The sequence below is a fragment of the Lynx canadensis genome, chromosome X (genome assembly GCF_007474595.2).
Source record: "Lynx canadensis isolate LIC74 chromosome X, mLynCan4.pri.v2, whole genome shotgun sequence".
In the NCBI taxonomy this organism is placed as follows: domain Eukaryota; kingdom Metazoa; phylum Chordata; class Mammalia; order Carnivora; family Felidae; genus Lynx; species Lynx canadensis.
The window spans coordinates 115,111,264-115,131,915 of NC_044321.2; positions in this window are offsets into that span (position 1 = coordinate 115,111,264).

Sequence of the window (20,652 nt, forward strand, 5' to 3'; positions counted from 1 at the left end):
ATTTTCTCTCCACCAATTCATTTGGAGGTAGCTGCTTAACTGCTGTTTGCCTTAAAAACTTGGCATTACTCGTACTTTTAAAAAATTAGACACGATCCAAGAGAATTGTAGGAAATCAATGGTCTCCTGCAACCATTTTTCCTTTCTGAAGCTATTTCATTGCTGTAAGCTGTGTACCGTAGTTTAGGTTTTAGTGGCCGAAGGAGTTGAAGATGTCTGCTGAACCCCGTTAAGTCTCAGTTTTCTGTGTGTAAAATCAAGATAATAATACCTATGTGCGGAGCTGTGGTGAGGATTTGAGGAAACCACAGAACACTAGAGGGGACTTCAAAAAATAACATCAGCGAGCACTCAGATGAGAATACTATTGTTGTGATGCTGGTGGTGTTATTATTACATGGTACAAAGGAGCACCTGCTTTGAGCCCATTTCAGGAGTCAGAAGTGAGGACATGCTGTATTTATGACAATGCTCTCTGATGATTCTAAACTCGGAACCAACTGACTGGTGAAAGTCGGTCACAAATTAAGCAACCTAAAGATGGAAGAGGAGATCTGATATGGAATGAGTAGAAGGGAGACATGCAACAATGTGGATTATGTGCTGGCGAGGGTCTGGACAAAGGGAATAGTGAAGAATGTGGAAGGAATACTAGACTGTAAGAAAAACTTTTTTTTTTTTCGGTGCCTGGCCGTATCACCGTATGTGTGATTTCAGCAGGCATGCCTCCACGGAGCTTCCCCACACAATCACGGGAAGCTCCAAGAACCCCTTTCTTCCTGCTGCTTGAGGAGTCTCGGGCGATGGAGCTTTCAAGAAATTGCTAGGACAAAGCTCAAAGAGAGGGCTGCTCTTGCAAAACATCGTTTGCTGCCTCCACGCAACTGGTCAGCACCACAGCACCTACCGTTTGGGCGAGTGTCTCCCTCGGGAGCCCAGAGGCTTTTCAGCGCACCAAATATGAAAAGGCCGTACGCAAGCTTCAAAACGTGGGTTCTCTTCATTAACAAGATGCGTCAAGCAGATCGAAAGTCCAAAGCAAGCGTTTTTGTTTTACGTGACATGAGAAGTCACTTTTTATAAAACCCCGCTTGGCAGACTCTGGTTTGGCATCGTCTCAGGTGAAGAAGGACCCGGTCAAAAGTGGCTTTACTTTGCCACTGACCTTTTCCCGTTCTGAAAAAGCAACATCTGGCTTGCAACCGTAATAACAGTATGTTAATTAGTCGGCAAAGTAGCTTTTCCACAGACTGCGCTTTAAAAAGTATTCCTTTCTGTTTCACTCATTTGGAAGATTTTGGACTGTGAATGCAATCGCAAAATAGGTTACTATTGCCTTTAAATCTAAGAGCTGTAGTTGAATTGAAATACTTTACATTGACTGTAGAAGTTATCTTTGCTGATCATATATTGTGTGATGGTTTTGTTTCCTGAAAAACGGAGTGATTTAAATATATATGCAGTGGTGTGCTAAAGGCAGCACTTACTGTTTCATGAGACTTGGCTGTTATTATTGTACCCAAACCAACATTCAGAGTCATCTCGGTAGCCTGAAATCGATGATGTCAGGAATATTTATACCATGACAATCAGCAAATGCTACAGATCAGGACTCACCCACCCAACCCCCAAGCCAGGTGCTACACATGTGCCAGCACATCATCCATCATTTCCTTTTCAGATCTGTGATAAAATGGTACACTGAAATTCACTAGACATTGATGATTTACCAATTGAGATTGAGCCTTGCAACGTATCTCCTAGGGATCTCTAATGCCTGGATTCCAGAGGTAGGTAGGTGACTGTGTAGAGAAGGAAGTTAATCCCCAGTCTTCTGTAGCAAACTGCTATTTTTGTCTTCAACATAACACACTCTGATATCAGTTATGGTGAAAACATTTGGCTGACATAAATGTGATCTGAGTGGTAATATTCTTTATTTCGGATTGCCCCGAGCAGAGCATATCACAATAATAAGTAATGTGCATGTTGCCACATTATTTATGTTCAAACTCCCCAACTGGGTTTAGCAAAGCTGCAGCAAACAGGCTTCCCAAATATTGGTAACAACTCAGAGAAAGATTAAGAACGAGTCTCTGAGCAGGGGAAAGATACCGAAAGAACACAGAAGACTTGTTTGGCATCAACCAGTACCTCCTAAACTGCTAATTAGCTGCCTGAGATTGGAAGGCAGGGTAGGAACTCAGGCAGGGGCATAGGGAACATATCAAACAAGAACGCTTCAGCCTTTAGAAAAATCTGAACTCTTGAGTCACTGATATATTAAAGGAATTTACCAATCAAAGAAGACAGTGATGATTTAAATGGTTTCATTGTGGAATAGTTTCCAAAATTCCTAGTCAATTATTATTTGGCATAGACGATTAAGGCCCATGAAGTGATTTTCAACAAAGCAAAGATTAAAAGGTTGATCAAATCTGAGAATAAAAACACAGGAAAGAAAAAAAAAAGCAATAAAGAAAATCTGTACTGAGCATAAGAGTTCTTAAGTCCTGTGGATGCTAAGAATTGCATCTAAAGTCATTTTCTCCCAGAAAACCAAAACCAAAAACTATCCCTTGCATCTTTATTTTGGGAGTTTGTTGAGACAGACAGATTAAGGTAATTCGGCAGTAATTCAACATGAGGACACTATTCCTCAACTTTACTTAAGCCCATAAAAAATTCACTTAAGAAAATAAAACATTATATTAAAAGTTAGACAAAGTGAAAAATTCAATAAATTACAGGGTCAGATTGAATAGAATAGTCAGATTTTTAAAACTAAGCTAAAAAATGAAATGATGTTAATTTGTGAACCTGTGTGTGCAAAGTTAGTGACGTGCATTTATCGTATGGGGACAACAGAGTCATTTATTAAGCTATATGACACGTACTATGTACTTAGCATACCTGTTATAGCATGTGATCCTCATAATAAATATAGTACAGAAGGCATTATTTTCATTTTACCAAAAGGGAACTTGAGGCCCAGAGACATTAAGGAACTTATTCAAGATCACACAGCTGGCAAAGATGTAAGAGTTTAGTTTTGTCTGACTGCTAATCACAGCTTTTTCAAGTTTACCCACTACTGAGCCCTTTTAAATGTATCCCACTTTTTGTTAAGGCATTCATAGAAACAGAAAAAGATCACAAATTAAGAGAGCTCTTTTTGGAGCTCAAAAAAACTGCATAGTAAAATCAAAATATGACTCGTTTTTGTGAGAAAAGAATCATCATTATATATAAGACTACATGGGATTGATTAGTACCATCAGCCTGTGTGTAGTGAATATTAGATCTCTTTTTCTCTATCTAGCCCCCTTCCTTTCCGGGGTAAATCCCCCAATGGATGTAGTCCCTAGGTGATTCTGTGTTTTTCGTGCCCTCTAAGTTGGGAACCAAAGTGGGGCACTGTTGCTATTTTCAGTTTCTGGCAATGGCTTTGTGTACATAGTAAGGGAGGGCTAGTTGGACATTTCCATCTAAGACTCTGAATCTGGCGGGGCTCCTGGGTAGCTCAGTCAGTTGAGCGATCAACTCCTGACTGCGGCTCAGCTCATGTTCTCAATGTTCATGGGTTCGAGCCCCGCGTCAGGCTCTGCGCTGACAGAGAAGAGCCTGCTTGGGATTGTCTCTGCCTCTCTCTACACCTGTCTCTCAAAAATAAAATAGACTTTAGAAAAAACATTAAAAAAAAAAAACCCTCTGAATCTGGAGTGACACAAAGGTGAAAGTTCAGTTCAGATCCCTTCCCGATGAATGCTGTGCTGTCCCACTGGGAGCATCAATAATGACCAAGAGTAGGAGAGTTTGACATAATGTGAGGGGACGACAGTAGATGTGCTTTCTGCTCACCGGCTCTTCCATAAATGCCCTCTTGCCTACCATTTCCCAAGTTTGGTCCTCCTACATTTTTAAAAATTAATTCTATGAACCCCTGAGATCCTCCCAATGACTTTCTCTCCCTCCCTCTCTCTCTCTCCCCCCCCTTTTTAATTGAGAGTCAGCTTTTGTTGCTTGCCATCGAGAAACCTGCCAGACACATTATCCTTGAAGTAGAAAAGCAGGTCTTAGGGGCGCCTGGGTGGCGCAGTCGGTTAAGCGTCCGACTTCAGCCAGGTCACGATCTCGCGGTCCGGGAGTTCGAGCCCCGCGTCAGGCTCTGGGCTGATGACTCAGAGCCTGGAGCCTGCTTCCGATTCTGTGTCTCCCTCTCTCTCTGCCCCTCCCCCGTTCATGCTCTGTCTCTCTCTGTCCCAAAAATAAATAAACGTTGAAAAAAAAAAAAATTTAAAAAAAAAAAAAAAAGAAAAGCAGGTCTTAGATGATTATGATATTCACCAAAGAGAGTCAATTTTCTTTCTCCTGGTTTCTAATCTGTGCTTACCCAGAAACAGCATGTGACTAGGATAATTTAAAAGACAGTCCATAAATGAGGCTCCCAAGTTTGCAAAGTACAAATGACTCTTTTTCAGAGACTGTAGCCCAAATGCCATCAGTGCTGACAAAACCCACAAATTAATGCTATATGAGTTGAAAAACAGAAACCTTTGTGGAGGAGATAGTTTGATACTCATTTTACCATATAATCCAACAGTCCTATTCCTAGGTATCTATCCAAAGGGATTGAAATCAGGGTCTCAATAGCCAAGATATGAAAACAGCCCTAAGGGTTCTTTGCCAGAAGAATGGATAAAGAAAATGGAGGATCTCTCCTTCTCTCTCTCTTTCTCTATCCCTCCCTCTACCCGATCATATATTATTCAGACGTAAGAAGAAGGAAATCCTGCCATTTGTGACAACATGGATGAAACCTGAGGGCATGATGCTAAGTGAAATAAGCCAGAGAGAGACAAATACTGCACGGTATCACTTATATGTGGAATCTTAAAAAAAAAAAAAAAAAAAAAAAAAACAGTCGATGTCAAAGAAATAGAAGAATAGTGGTTGCCAGGGGCTGGGAGGAGGGGAAAATGGGGTGAGGTAGGTCAAAGAGTACAAACTCTCAGTCATGAGAAGAATATGTTCTGAGGACCTAATGCACAGCACGGTGACTACGGTTAATAATATTATATACTTGAAAGTTGCCGAGATGAGGTCTTTGTGGGGGGCCGGGCCCCGGTGCCAGGCTGAGACCGGGTCAAGCAATGTTCCCCGTTGACTCAAGCCAACCCGGTGGTTCCCCCTCCCATTCCCCCATTTTCAAGGGCATATGAAAGCCTTGTCAAGGCTGAGAGAGTTAATTCCTGAAGCCTGTGGTCTGCAGGTGTTGGCAGTAATGCTACCTCCCTTTTTCTACCCCGAGTCAGATAGAAACAAACATGGGAATTGTGTTTTGCTAGCAATCTTATCAACAAGGTCTTGTGACCCGTCTAGAAAATGCACAAGAAACACAGAACTAAATGTTTTGGTGGGCAGCAATTATGTGAAACCTGTTTATTCTTAGAATGACCTAACCCGTAAGAGTCTGGTTACAAAAGATTGTGTACAGCAACAATAAAGCCGTCACTTGGGCCATCAGCCCAGGGGACCCTCCTGTTCCCAAACTTTCTCTTCTCTTTTTTTTCTTGCATTCCCCTACCCTCAGGACCCTGACCTCGGTGTTTGCCGCGCCGGCCGCGACAGGTCTTAAGCATTCTCACCACACAAAAAAAATAGTTAACTATATGAGGTGATGGATTTGGTAGTTATCTTGATCTTGGTAATCATCCCACAATATATAAGTACATCAAATCATCCCACTGTATACTTTAAATATATACAATTATATTTGTTGGTTACTCCTCAACAAAGTTTTAGAAAGTCACAGATCTTTTAAAAATATAGAATTTGTGATTAATAGTAAGATAACTTAGATTATTTGGGAACTGCATGCTTTGAATTCTTTGAAAAACAAAAATCTATCAAGCAGTAGGGGAAAAGAAAGAAAAAAGAAAAAGAAACACACCTAAGGAAAATACTCTCAACGTATTCTATATCTGAGCGACTAAATCATCTGACTTCATCATCAGGAAACTTTGAATCTTAGTACAATAGCAAGGAAGTTCCATTCAAGTGTTCAATGTCATTCATATAATAACTACAAGTAAAAATAGTGCCTAGTTTATAAAATGACAGTACTTACTGAAGGCAAAAGCCCGTGGCTGACAGCCAGCAGATGGTCTATCAGAGTGAAACTGATGGAAATGTCCCCAACTACATTACTTGAAAACAACTTTGCCTGAGAAATCAGCTTCTTCATAGCAGAGGGCACATATACTAATTGGTCTAACTCTGGATCGGATTCCACAATCTTTGCTTCAGAAAAGAAATTAATTCATGGTTTTCCTGATTCTTTTTGGTTCAGGAAAGATCACTCAATTCAAAGGTTAACATTTATCAGATGCACAGAAAACAGGTACGTGGCAGGCAGCTTCTAAGATTAAGACAAATGGGTCAGGCCAAGTCAGAAAAAGTTCAAGTTTCACCCCTCCCAAATAGGGAAGTAATGTGTGAGTCTTCTGGTCCTCTTTCTGGATCCACCATCAGACTGAGGGAGGCAGCCTGGAAAAGCAAAGCCTGGGAAAGCAAGAACCCTTTTCTCAAAGGCCTATGGTACACTTGGTATACACCACCAGTCAAGGGCTCCTTGCTCCGGGTCCCCCGCCCTGGTCCTGCCAGGCTGTGCCAGGATGGGAGATGTGGTAAGAAGTAAGTATCGGGAGGGCCCAGCAACAAATTCCACGCGTAAAGACACAAACAGCTCATCAAACAGCGCCAAGCAATATGGACAAAATACAGGATTCCAATAAAAGAAAAAAACCAACTGAAGCTAAGCTACCAGACACTGCAGGGACTACGAGTGCAAGCTCACGAACCGGGAGGTGTCGATTTCCGTAATTTTCCCCTCTGTCAAATGAAGATAATAGCACTTACCGCGTAGAGTTGTTATTAAGATTAAATAACAGGCAAAAGTCACTTTGAACGGTGTTTGGCACATAGTAAGAACTCAATGAGTATATTCTCTCTGAGCCTCAATTTCCCTACCTCTTCGGGCTGTTATGAAGGATTAACCGAGACAATGCGGGCAAGGCACTGAGCACTCGGCTTGGCAAACAGTAACTGTTCAGGAAGTATCTAGTGTTGTTAATTGTTGTTTATAATCCCTTTTCTTCTCCCACTAGATGTCCTACTGCCAAGCACACTTCCTGCCCCTTCCCGAACCTCATTTACAACTCCTCTTCCCTTCACTGGCCCGCTACTGGTAAAGGTAGAGGCCAAGAAAATCTTGAGGTTTCCTTGGGGGGTAGGGTGCGCGGCCAACTCTGGCTCTTTCGTCCTGTTTAATTCTCAACTGGCGTCAGAAGAAATGGTCTTCATCATGCCGACAAGGGGAACAAAATAGGGAACAAGTCAGGAAGGCTAGAAATAAGGGATTATGCTTGTTCCTAATGCAAATATGCATCCGTGCCCTCAAAAGCATCTACTGAAGAGTCTCAGAAATGAGACTCTCCCATGATCTAACAAATAAACCCCTTAAATCTGAAGATCATTTACATGCCAAGATAGCAGCGTTGATAGCACTGCATAAAGTAGAAAATGTCTTATAGACTAGCGGATAAAACAAAGAACTCTAGAGTGGTGACTGAAACAGGTCACACTTCTGAGGTCCGGCAAGCAACGATTGGGTTCTGAGGCTGCATCTGTAAAATATATATTAGGGACGTTTGATCCTAGAGGTAAAATTCATCAGTTCCACGAACACTTAAGAGCAGCTTCGTCCTTTTCTTCTAAAATTTCCCTTCCAAGTGGAGGAAGAGGAAGGGGGCCAGGAAACACAAGGCATCCTCATAAAAAGGAAATTAATCCCACTCGGCTGGAGTAAACAGTACAGGGTAGGACTGAGCCAAAGCTAAGGCAGGAAAGGAAGGCTGGAGTTGGATTGTGAGCGCCTTCAGCACCATGCTACGGAGGATGTGTTTTCAAATATTTTGAGCTGGTGTGTTAAGCAAAGCTTATGTTACATGTATGTTTTGATTACATTGGAGTTAGAGAACTTTGTAAATGCGTCTGGAGAAAAAGCTCTATTTTTTCCCCCATAGGTCAATCATTTCATTACACTTTATATCTTCAAACTGGCAGATATTTGATCCGAGAAAGGTGTTACCTATGTACATTCCTAACTGATTCACCCATTTTATCCAAAAGCTTCTTACATTTTCCGTTAGGCATGATGCTAATTCTGCCTCTTAGAGTTCTCTATTCTAGATCTGGTTTTGTGCATTGTTTTCAGGCTATTATTTCAAAGCCAAATGCATTGTCAGAGTACTCCTTAGAATTCCCTTGGAAGCATTTTAAAATCTAAAGCTGCATATTTAGAACGAACACTTGAAATGCGTAAGTTTAAAAAAAATCACTTAATATGTGGACTTTCGCTAAACTTAATCAGGTCTTAATGTTTAGAATTCTTAACGATAAAACAACAGAAGCACCCATATCTAATAGCCCGGGAGACTAATTAGTTTAGAAAACAAGCATTCTCGAGTCCCTCTCTCCATCCCCACCCCAACCCGGGGTCATTTTTATTTACTAGGTTTTAAAATGAAGAGAATATATAAGGCTAAATTGGAAACGCTTTAAACTAGCCTTTCAAAATATGGACGGACTCTTAATTATGGCAATAGTATAAACAGAAAAGTGCCCTTAGACTATGCGTCACTTTTACAAATGCTCATAATGAACTCCTTTAAAGAACCATACCAGTGTACAGCTAATGTAACTCGGTTTTCAATTAAAACTTGAGAGAACTGTAATCTACTGCCTACAATCCTTTTCTCAAATACACTGCAACCACCTTTCATTTTAATTATCCAGGAGTTTGTTCAGAAGAATAGCGCTAACTTTAGGAAAGAATTAAATAATCTGCAACTGCATGTTATGAGCAATCTCATGGACGATTCGGGTCATTATAGCCATTAAAAGCCAGTAACAGTTCACTTCCGTTGAAAACGGTGCGGTGTGTGTTTATGTGTGTGTGGGTGTGTGCACGTGTGTATTGTATGAGAATATACACCCTGTCAGATCATGGTTATAAAGCAAAAGTTGACAAACTATGGTTCTGTGGCCAGATCCAGATCCCCACATGTATTTATAAGTAAAGCTGTACCGGAGCAGAACCATGCCCGTTCACTGATGTATTCTCTGTATTTACTGTTCGGCCCTTTGCAAAAGAAGTCTGCACACCTTCTTAAAGGGACACACTGAGATACCACTTACTACACAACTCTACTCAGTATAAAAAATACACACATGCAAGCAAAATGAAGACATCAGGCAAGTAATCTCTCCGGCAATGGATTACAGTTATCATAATCCCCAACACTTACTGAATATTCACAGGCATCAGTGAGAGACAATACACACAGAATCAAGGCAGCATCTTCTGTGACTCTTTTTTTTTTTTTTTAATTTTTTTTTCAACGTTTATTTATTTTTGGGACAGAGAGAGAGCATGAACGGGGAAGGGGCAGAGAGAGAGGGAGACACAGAATCGGAAACAGGCTCCAGGCTCCGAGCCATCAGCCCAGAGCCGGACGCGGGGCTCGAACTCCTGGACCGCGAGATCGTGACCTGGCTGAAGTCGGACGCTTAACCGACTGCGCCACCCAGGCCCCCCATGTGACTCTTTTAGATATAGAGACTCAGGAGAATTCATGAATCACCTTTGTCATTCTGCACAGTGTTCTCTGGATCCATACACACACGGGCTGCATCTGCACAGTGTATACATACGTTCCAGAGAAAAATTCAGTCAACTGGGTATTTTTCATATAAACTAGGTGAACCTAATTTTTATTGGACTTCTAGAATAGTTTGGCATGTTCTGACAGGCTATACAGTGTGTCCTTGAACAAAAGGTCAGTCGTCAGTCGATTCAAGCTTTATAGACAGTTTGAAGGACTCAGAGTCAGCTTTATGTAGTAGATAAAACACACAGATTTACCCAGAAAGACCAAACCTCAACTCCTGATTATACTTCTTACCAGTTGTGTAACCGTGAGCAAGTGGTTAGTCTCCTTTAAGCATGTTTTTTTTTCATCTGCTGATACCTACTTTAGAAGGTTGATGTAAGGATTAGATGAGACACCACATACATTATACATATGACAACACCTGGCACTTAGCCAACAATCATTAAACCATAGCATCCCTTCCTTTTCCAGTCGTTCTTCAGATACATAAAGAATTACACTGGAGGGGCGCCTGGGTGGCTCAACAGGTTAAGCATCCAACTCTTGATTTCAGCTCAGGTCATTATCTCACGGTTCATGGGTCCAAGCCCTGCATCGGGCTCCACACTGAGAGCACGGAGCCTGCTGGGGATTCTCTCTCTCTCTCTCTCTCTCTCTCTGCCTCTCCCCAGCTGGCATGCATGCATGCTTTCTCACTCAAAATAAATAAATAAACTTAAAAAAAAAAAAGAATCACACCGGAATTAAAATTGTTTTAATTGCATTAGTGTCAAATCACTATGTTGTACACCTTAAACCAATGTAACATTGTGTATCAGCTAAACTTTAATACAAAACAAAAATTGTATTGATAGGTTAAAAAAAAGAACTATTGAAACCTAAGTGAGTGCATTTTGACAATTACGATGATTCAAAGATGGGTAAGATTGGTGGAGTCAACCTGAAATAAATCTAAGTCCATGGAAGGGAGGGCAGGGGACAAATACTGTCACTAGAAAGGGATGTCCAAATAGAATTTTCACAGTACCAACTGCTTACTTTATCAATGATACATAGTTGTTCCTTCTTCTTCTTTTTTTTTTTTTTTTTTGCTTGAAATAGACTATACATCCAGACATGTCATTAAAACTACCATCTTGCACAAAGCTGGAGGTATCACACTCCCACATTTCAAGATATACTACGAAGCTTATAGTAATCAAAACAGTATGGTATTGGCACAAAAACAGACACACAGACCAACGGAACAGGATAGAGTCCAGAAAGAAACCCACAGTTTTATAGTTAATTAATTTATGACAAAGGAGGAAAGACGATGAAATGGTAAAAAAAAAAAAAAAAAAAAGTCTCTTGGACAAATGGTGCTGGGAAAACTGGACAACTACAGGCAAAAGAATGAAACTGGACCATTTTCTTACACCATACACAAAAATAAACTCACAATGGATGAAAGATCTAAATACGAGACCTGAAACCATTCCTAGAAGAAAACATAGGCAGTAATTTCTTTGACAGCAACCATGGAAACATTTTTCTAGATATGTCTCCTCTGGCAAGGGAAACAAAAGCAGAATTAAACTATTGGGACTACACCAATATAAAAAGCTTTTGCACAGTGAAGGAAACCAACAAAACATAAAGGCAACCTACTTCATGGGAGAAGATACGTGCAAGTGATGTCTCTGATAAGGGGGTAATATCCAAATTTCATAAAGGACATATATAACTCACCATCAAATAGACAAATAATCTAATTAAAAATGAGCAGAGGACCGGAACAGACATTTTTTCCCCAAAAAGACATCCGGATGGCCAACAGACACATGAAAAGATGTTCAACATCACTCATCATCAGGGAAGTGCAAATCAAAACCGCAACGAGATATCACTTTTACCTGTCAGCATAGCTAAAATCAAAAACACAAGAAATAATAAGTGTCGACGAGGATGTAGAGAAAAAGGAACCCTCATGCGCTGTTAGTGGGAATACAGGTACCATGGAGAACAGGATGGAGATTCCTCAAAAAATCAAAAACAGAACTACCATATGACTGGGTATTTACCCAAAGAGAATAAAAGCACTAATTCCAAAATATATATGCACCATATGTTTATTGCAGAATTATGTATAATAGCCAAAATATGGAGGCAGCCCAAGTGTCCATCGATAGATGGAGAAAGAAGATGTGGTGTCTATGTGTAAATCTATACACACACGCGCACGCGCACACACACACAGGATATTACTCTCAGCCAGCAAAAAGAATGGAATCGCACAATTTGCAACAACATGGATGGAGTTAGAGGGTATAATGCTAAGTGAAATAAATCAGTCAGAGAAAGACAAACACCTTATGATTTCACTCATTTGTGGAATTTAAGAAACGGAACAAATGAACAAAAAAATAAAAAATAAAATGAAAAAAAAAAGAGATAGACAAAAAACAGACTCTTAAATACAGAGAACAAACTAGTGGTTGCCAGAGGGAAGCGGGTAGGGGGACAGATGAAATAGATAAAGGGGATCAAGAGTATGCTTACCTTGATAAGCACTTAGAAATGTATAGAATTGTGTAATCATTATATTCATTACCGAAAACTAATATAACACTGTATGTTAATTATATTCTAAGGGGGGGGGGAAGAAAAAACCTACCATCTTGCCCTGTGATCGGCAAAAACCCAACTGAAACTACTTTTTAGATGGAGTCTGGTCGAAAGAGCAAGAAGAACTATCAGCATAATGGAGGTAATTCTAGAAATAATTTGGCTAATGGCGGGTTTTAAAAATTTGACATATACTTTAATAATATACAATAGCAGAATTGCAGAATTTTCAAAATAGTGCATGGAGTGAGAAAGAGCACAACAATATTCATGTCATTATTTTGAACTTAAAAAAAAACCACTATAGGACTAAAGTTACTTTGAATGAATAGAAATATCAAAAGAATAAGGAGAAAAGAATCCCCAATAGTATATACTTATGTCAACATCTCTTGAAATAACTTTTTCCATTTCTACTACCAGATAGACATTAATGTATTCTTTGATTGGTGAATTAGAAATGCAAGAGAAGGGGAGTTTTCATTCATTTCACTCAATTATTTGAGGGTAACACAAATAACATCTTTGGGGACTGAATAATTTGATGATTATAAAGGCAATTTCAATTGCCTGTTCACAATCCATATTCATTTCATATCCATTAAGGACAAATTATACCACGTATTTACCAGAAAAATAAAAGAATGAGGATGTTTTCAGAAAAATTACAGCTCTCACGTGTGGCCCCTTTTATTCAAGTACAATCAAGTGCATGTGTGTATGTGTGGAAGAAACAGCAAATTCATGAATTAATGTTTGAAAAGACATAAACAATGAAGGTTAAGGTACAAAACACAAACTCTTTTCAGTTGGACATGGGGATCTAACGTTCCATTGTGAAAGGAAGATTTCACCTGGGGCCTTCGTTTTGAGATGTGGTTTAGAAAAGCGGCTGAAATGTGTCTGCGCAATTGATGTTTTCACAAATCAGATACTTGGGAGTCATGACTCTATTTTTATATCAATATGAGAAAGATAAAACGTCTGTCCCAAATTAAAATCAGACTTGTGATTCTATTGTTGAGCATCTGGAGTACCTTCCCGTCCCTTCCTTCTTGTTGAAAACGTCCCTATGCACAAAGTTCTAATGAAGCCGTTTACTCTTCTGGGTTCCATTCCACAAAGAGGCGGGCAGAGCACAAGGGGGGTCAGAGCACAAACTTCGCAGTCGGATGAGCCTTTGGATGAATCTTCTTTTTGCCCTCCTCTTGGCTGTGTGATCTTGGTCACCTCTGAAGAGGTAAAAGAAACCTTAAACCTTTAAGAAGCCTTAAACCATGGTTTCTTCTTCTGTAATACAGGGACAAAACAGATCCATGGTATGGATGGCTGTAAAGGTTTACAAGTATATTACGTTATTGTAACATACGATACATTATTTACAAATGTAAAAACTGTATGTAGAATTAACTACAATGTGATGTTTATGTCTACACAGAACGGCAAATGCACACTGTACGTAGGAGACATAGGTCTCATGCATGTGCTTGTCAGTGTGCACACGGTGTTGGGAGTAGGATTTAGCACATCCTAGATTTTACAGGCAAAAAGTAAGTTAAATTAGGGTAATAGCCAGTTATTAAATGGTCTTGAATATTCCCATGCCAATTCTCATCAATCTGCTTCTCCATATTTTTTTCTTATCGTTCTTTTCATTTTGAGAGAGAGAAAGAGAGAGCGAGGGTGCAAATGGGGGAGGGGCAGAGAGAGAGAATATCCCAAGCAGGCTCTGCATCACCAGTGCAGAGCCCAATGTGGGGCTCGAATTCATGACCTGTGAGATCATGACCTGAGCGACAACCAAGAGCGGGACACTCAACGGACTGACCCACCCAGGCGCCCCTGCTGCGCCTGCTTCTCCCCCTTTTCATAACATCTCTTACAGACCCCATAGGTCTCTAGTCACTTGTAAAAACTATCTAATTTTCAAATGCTGGGTTCTATTTAAGATGACTCATATCTAACTACCTCTAAAACATCACCTGACCAAAGTAAAACTCACACATTAGTGCCACACCAAGAGGCTGGACAAGTTAGTTGCCCCACTGTTATTACGGGACGCTACATGTTGAAATTGTTACCTGACTGGATTTATGCACAAGACTGCAAAATCCAGGGAACGCTGGTCATGCTGTCACCATCTGACAGCTGGGTAGCATACTGTGAGGAGCTCACAGAGTTTCCGCTGCCCCACCCGTGTTCATATGAGGGGGACAAGTGAGCTGACTTCTTACAGGCACATCTAATCTCAGGAACCATTTTACCTGGTTTGGGGACAGGAGGAAAAATGTCAAAGCCTCATCAGCTTCTACAAATGCCCTTCGAACAATTCTGTTTTAAATTTCTTTTCTTTGGGGCGCCTGGGTAGCTCAGTCAGTTAAGCAACCGACTCTTGATTTCGGCTCAGGTTCATGAGTTCGAGCCCTGCATCAGGCTCCGTGCTGACAGTGTGGGGCCTGCTTGGGATTCTCTCTCTCTCCCTTGCTCTCTGCCTCTACCCTGCTCACACACACACACACTCTCTCAAAATAAATGAACTTCAAAAAAAAGTGAAATTTCTTGTCTTCTCTGAAACAAGCTAGAGGCAGATGGTGATGGTTGGACTTGTTCTTTCTTTTAGCAAATCCTACATGGACGTGTCTAGCACCTTTCTTTAGAATATATGGACACCATTGTACATTGTTCTCAGCTTTGGGGCTTCAGCCAACATCTGAGACAACAGAAAAAATTTCATTTAACATCCAGATACATTATTTAATCCACATCGACTAACAGAACTAATTAATTACAAAATGCCAACATTTTTCAACTTCATTAATAAACATCACACATGTTTATTGACAACTTAAAAACTGTATTCAAGATGAATGTACACTGTAATCATTTGATCTCAGTGAAACCGTCATTTAAAAATGATCAACTGTTTTGATATTACGTGATCTATGATATTCTGGTTTGGAACTCTGCGGGACAACTTTTAATCACTTTGGGTTTCATACGTTATCTCCTTTCTTGACATTTAACTTAATTAATCTCTAAATTCCTTCTCTGCAAAGTCCTTAATTTCCAGTTAACGCAGACCTATCTTGACTAGCAGTCCTGTCGTTTTCATTCCTTTTTCTTCATGGATTTTTTTTATTCCTATAGTTAACAATTCCACTTAAAAGTCTTAAAATGCTTCAACCATTCCAATATTAAGTACCCCTCTGAAGAAAATACTCTTAAATATGGAATATAAGCGTGATGCACAAAGACGGCCACTGTGACACTATTCGAAAATAGGCCTTTACCATGTCTATGCAGAGAGAATTAGGAAAGCAAATCATGACACATATATTGAATATTTCGTATGACTATCTTAAGTGACATTTATAAAGAATTTGAGAACGTAGATACATTTTATTTTGCATTAAGTGAAAAATTAAATGTAAATCTATATATATGCTCTATGAGCATTACATTTAAAACACTTACAGTAATAGTAATAACAATAATAATAATAATAATAATAATTTTAAAAGAACAGCAACAAATAAGACATGGAAGCCAAGGTTGACTTTGGGTGGTAGGCTACAGGTGATATTTTTTCCTTCTCAACATCCTAATTTCCCATTTCCCCGAGTTTTCTGTAATGAGTATATAGTTCTGTAGGACAGGAAAAAACAATTACTTTTAAAAACAACTTTTCAATAAGCCTTTGGGAAACTTCCTTCTTCCTCTTCCACAAATCAAACAGATGAAACAACTTCCTCCTCTTCTTCCTCTTCCTCTACCTTCCTCTCTTCCTTCACTCCTTTCTTTTGGTTTGACATTAAATTCAGTTTGACTTCAATTAAACCCACAAATCATTGAACAAGGGTATTCAAATGGCTGAACAAATGTATTCTATTGTTATTTTTTTTAAGGGAAGAGATTTTTTTCAACATTTTTAATGTTTATTTATTTTTGAGAGAGAGACAGACAGAGTGTGAGTGGGGAGGGGCACAGAGAGAGGGAGACACAGATTCCAAAGCAGGCTCCAGGCTCCAAGCTGTCAGCACAGAGCCCGACGCGGGGCTCGAACTCACAAGCTGTGAGATCATGAGCTGAGCCGAAGCCCGACGCTTAACTGACTGAACCACCCAGGCGCCCCTATTCTGTTACTTTTTATCTGATGACTAAAATTTAAACTTTTCCAGCAGCTATTTTGGTACCATGCAGAGACAGTCATAATATACCCAAAGATGAGGGAGCTGTTTTGTACTGTCATACATTCCTCATTCTAACAAAAATTAACTCTTAATCTTTTGTATACAATTTTATTTACTTACTTAAAAAATTTTTTAACATTTATTTTTGAGAGACAGAGAGAAACAGAGCATGAGCAGAGGAGGCGCAGAGAGAGGGAGACCCAGAACTTGAAGCAGGCTCCAGGCTCTGAGCTGTCAGCACAGAACCCGATGTGGGGCTCGAACTCAAGAACTGCGAGATCATGACCTGAGCCAAAGTCAGACGCTCACTGGACTGAGCCACCCAGGCGTCCCTTTTGTATACCATTTTTAAAGTGCCTTTTTTCTTTAATAAAAGACAATTAACTGTAGCCAATATATTATAGCCATCTATTATTGCTGTGCTAACCAGCATCGTCTACTATCTATGGAGTGGTTTCTCAGCTAGACTATTGAAATCGCCTTCTAACTGGCCTCCCTGCTTCTACCTTGGCCACGGAACAGTCCATTCTCAATGAGTATCCGAAGTTTGAGTCTGTGACATGTTTCAAAGCATGCCAGAACGTGTCATTCTTCTTTTTCAAAACCCCCCAGTGACTTTCTATCTCAGAGTAAAAGCTAAAGTTTTTACAGGCAACCACAAAGCCCTTCCTGATCAGATTTCATTATCCTCTGGCCTCGCCTCCTACCTTCCCTCCACCAAACCCAGCTGGCTTTAGCTACCACTGGCATCCTTGAACTTCCTGAAAATGTTGAACATGCTCTTTGCTCTGCCTGGTGCGCTCTACCCAGTACACACAGCTTGCTCCTTCATTTCTTTTAGGTCTCTTTGAATTGGTCTCCATATGAAATGGGATCCTTTGATCTATACGTCCTCCAGCGATGTATTGGTCTCACAGAATGTACCATCTTCTGACATAGTACATATGTTACTTGTCTGCTTAGTGTTATCTTTCCCACTAGAATGTAAGTTTCATGAGGCTAGAGATTTGGTTTTGTTCACTGCTATATCCCTGGTACCTAGAACAGTATCTGGTATAGAGTAGGTGCTTGGCAAATTCTTGGTAAAGGAAGGGTAGGAGAAGGGAAGAGAAGGAAAAAAAGTTTTACATACTCATTTAAATCTCCCAGCACTGGGGCGCTGGGGTGGTTCAGTTGGTTAAGCATCCAACTCTTGGTTTTGCCTCAGGTCATGATCTCATGGCTTCGTGGGTTCGAGCCCCACATCAGGCTCTGTGCTGGCAGTGTAGAGCCTGCTTGGCATTCTCTCTCTCTCTCTTTCTCTCTCTCTCTGCCCCTCCCCACTGTGCTGTCTCTGTCCCTCTCGAAATAAAATATAAATAAATAAATAAATAAATAAATAAATAAATAAATAAATAAATTTAAAAAGTCTTAAAATTTCCCAGCACTTGTGTAAGGTGCTAGTATTATTATACAACTCATGAGAAAACTGACGTCTAGAGAGTTAACTTCCTCAAGATCACACACATCGCACATGGCAGAGCCGAGACTAAAACAGAGTTTATCAGGATAGTCCGTTCCCTTAACCTCCATGCTTTCCAGATGACATTAACGAACCAAAAAGGATGCCAGACTTTCAGATTAGCCTCCCCTAGGGCTGTGCAGTTGAACTGAAAGAGCCTTCCAAATAGTCTTGGGAAAACCTCCATGAGGCCAGACCCAGAAAACAACAAAAACAAAACAAAACAAAACAAAACACAACACAACACAACACTCTCTGGGTGTCTTGGAAAACATGTCTGAGCTTCAACCTCATGTGTAGAATGTGTATGGAAATCAGTCTCTCCAGGATTTTTAGAAAGCGTTCAGCCCTATGGTGAAGTGTTCATCTTCTGCACTCAGAAAACACCAGAAGAGAATTTCTACTAGTCTGCGAACTACAGGACAGTTGAACCCTAGCATCTACTCCAGTCTAAAATAACATAATAAGACAAATGGTAATTGTATACAATCTGAACAGGGCCCTCCAACTTCAAGCTGGAAGCCGTTTCCCTCTTCTCTGATGCTTTCAGAAGTCAAACTATGTAAGTATACAGAGGCCATGAAATCACTGTTTACATTTGAATCTTCCCTCTAGTGCACAGTACTGAGCACTCACTGTGCAGGGCTCTGGGAGAGTCAGTCAAAGAAGGCATGATCCCTGCCTTTGGGTCACTCACAACCTGGTCAGGTAGGAGCACCTCCTGCGTGCGGCCTGCTTCCGTGGAAATACCGTGTAGCTGCGGGTAGTATGTGTGCACACTATGCACACACACACGGTATATACATAGGTGCGAATATACATTTATACACACGGCACGTGTATGTGTATACAGTGCGCATACACTTGACCCTTGAACAGCATTGTGTTTGCACTGTGCAGGTCCACTTACACATGGATTTCTTTTGGACCAAATACAGCAGAGGACTGTAATGTATTTTCCGTGTGGCTTTCTTCATACCATTTTGTTTTTCTCTAGCTTACTTTATTGTAAGAATACAACATATAATACACATAACGTTAAAATATGTGCCAATCGCTTATGTTATCGGTAAGGCTTCCGGTCAATAGTGGGCAACTCCCCTACTAAGTTTCAGGGGAGTAAAAAGTTATACACAGATTTTTGGGGGTTACCTAGGTGGCTCAGTCGGTTAAGCGTCCGACTCCTGATTTCAGCTCAGGTCATGATCTCACGGCTTAGGAGATCAAGCCCCACATCCAGCTCCGTGCTGACAGTGTGGAGCCTGCCTGGGATTCTCTCTTTCTCCCTCTCTCTCTGCCCCTCCCCTGCTTGCTCTCTTTCTCTCTCTCTCATTCAAAATAAATAAAAAATTTAAGAAAGTTATACACAGATTTTTGAATGCATGGGTGTGGGTGCGCCTAACACCCATGGGGGGGGGGTGTGCACACATGTGTGCAATGTGTGTGGTGTGTATATTTGTTGCCCATTATTTTATTTATATTACCAAAACTAAGGGGAAATGATGAAACCTAGCCAAGGAATTTAAATTAAATGCTTGTATACTAAAATGTCTCTCCCAAATCTGTTGTAGGGAAGAATATTCGCTTTTATTCTTAATTTTACACTATTAAGTGTAAAATGGTCTCAAGTGTACTATTCATCCCATAGAATTCATGTGTCTTTGGTTCTGGAGGAAAATCACCCCTACTATTGGCTGTCAGAGATGCTCAGTATAAAGACCTTCTGTCCAGCATCAAGTAGCAACAGAATTTTCCTTTACTCTCTCTTCCTTCAAATTCAATCTGAGTGGAAGTCCAACCTTTACCAAGCTGCTGCAGTTTCTCCTTACTCCCTCATCTCTTCTTTAAAGTCTACACAAACATGCCTGGGCCTGCCTGTTGCTGTTACCATGGCAACACCCCCCTTAGGTTCATCTGTGAGAATATTCCAGGTTTCAGTTAAGCCTGCAATGATGTTACGTGGGTCAGTTAGCTCTGTGGAATCCACAATGAGATAACCTCATTCACAGTAAACTATTAGCTTTGAACAATCAACTGCTCACTTATTTCCCCCAAATAAATCACATCACTCATTGTTCAGGTTGAGCAAATAGATGCCAATGTTGACAAAGTTCATTTAACTTTTTGAAATTACAAAACAAAAAGTTGTGAGGGTGCATTATTTATAAATTGGTTTAAAACTGTGCTTGGTGAATAGACAGTTACGTTTCGTAGTATTCTGAAACCGTCAGGAAATATTCAGAGCCCAGACACAGGGGCTCTTTCCAAACAGGATAGCCGATAGCTGAGAAAAACATTTAGATGACTGAATTTTCCTACTCTTCTTCCTGATATGCAACACTCTGTAAACTGATCATTTTAATAGATGGTCACCAATTCTGGCACTCAGAACAAATCGAGTTCTAGCAAGAGTACTTTGTATCTCTCCTTTTAAAAATACTGACTTTGCTGTCCTGATAATCAATTAACTAGAGTCCACTAAAACACTGCTAGCTCAAACATCATTACAATTTTCAAATGCTACTCAAATATCCTTTTTTGAGATATTCACTGTTGACATGTTTGTACTCAAACACTTCCAATTTTATAACAATCGGGAAACTGAAACAGTTGGTTG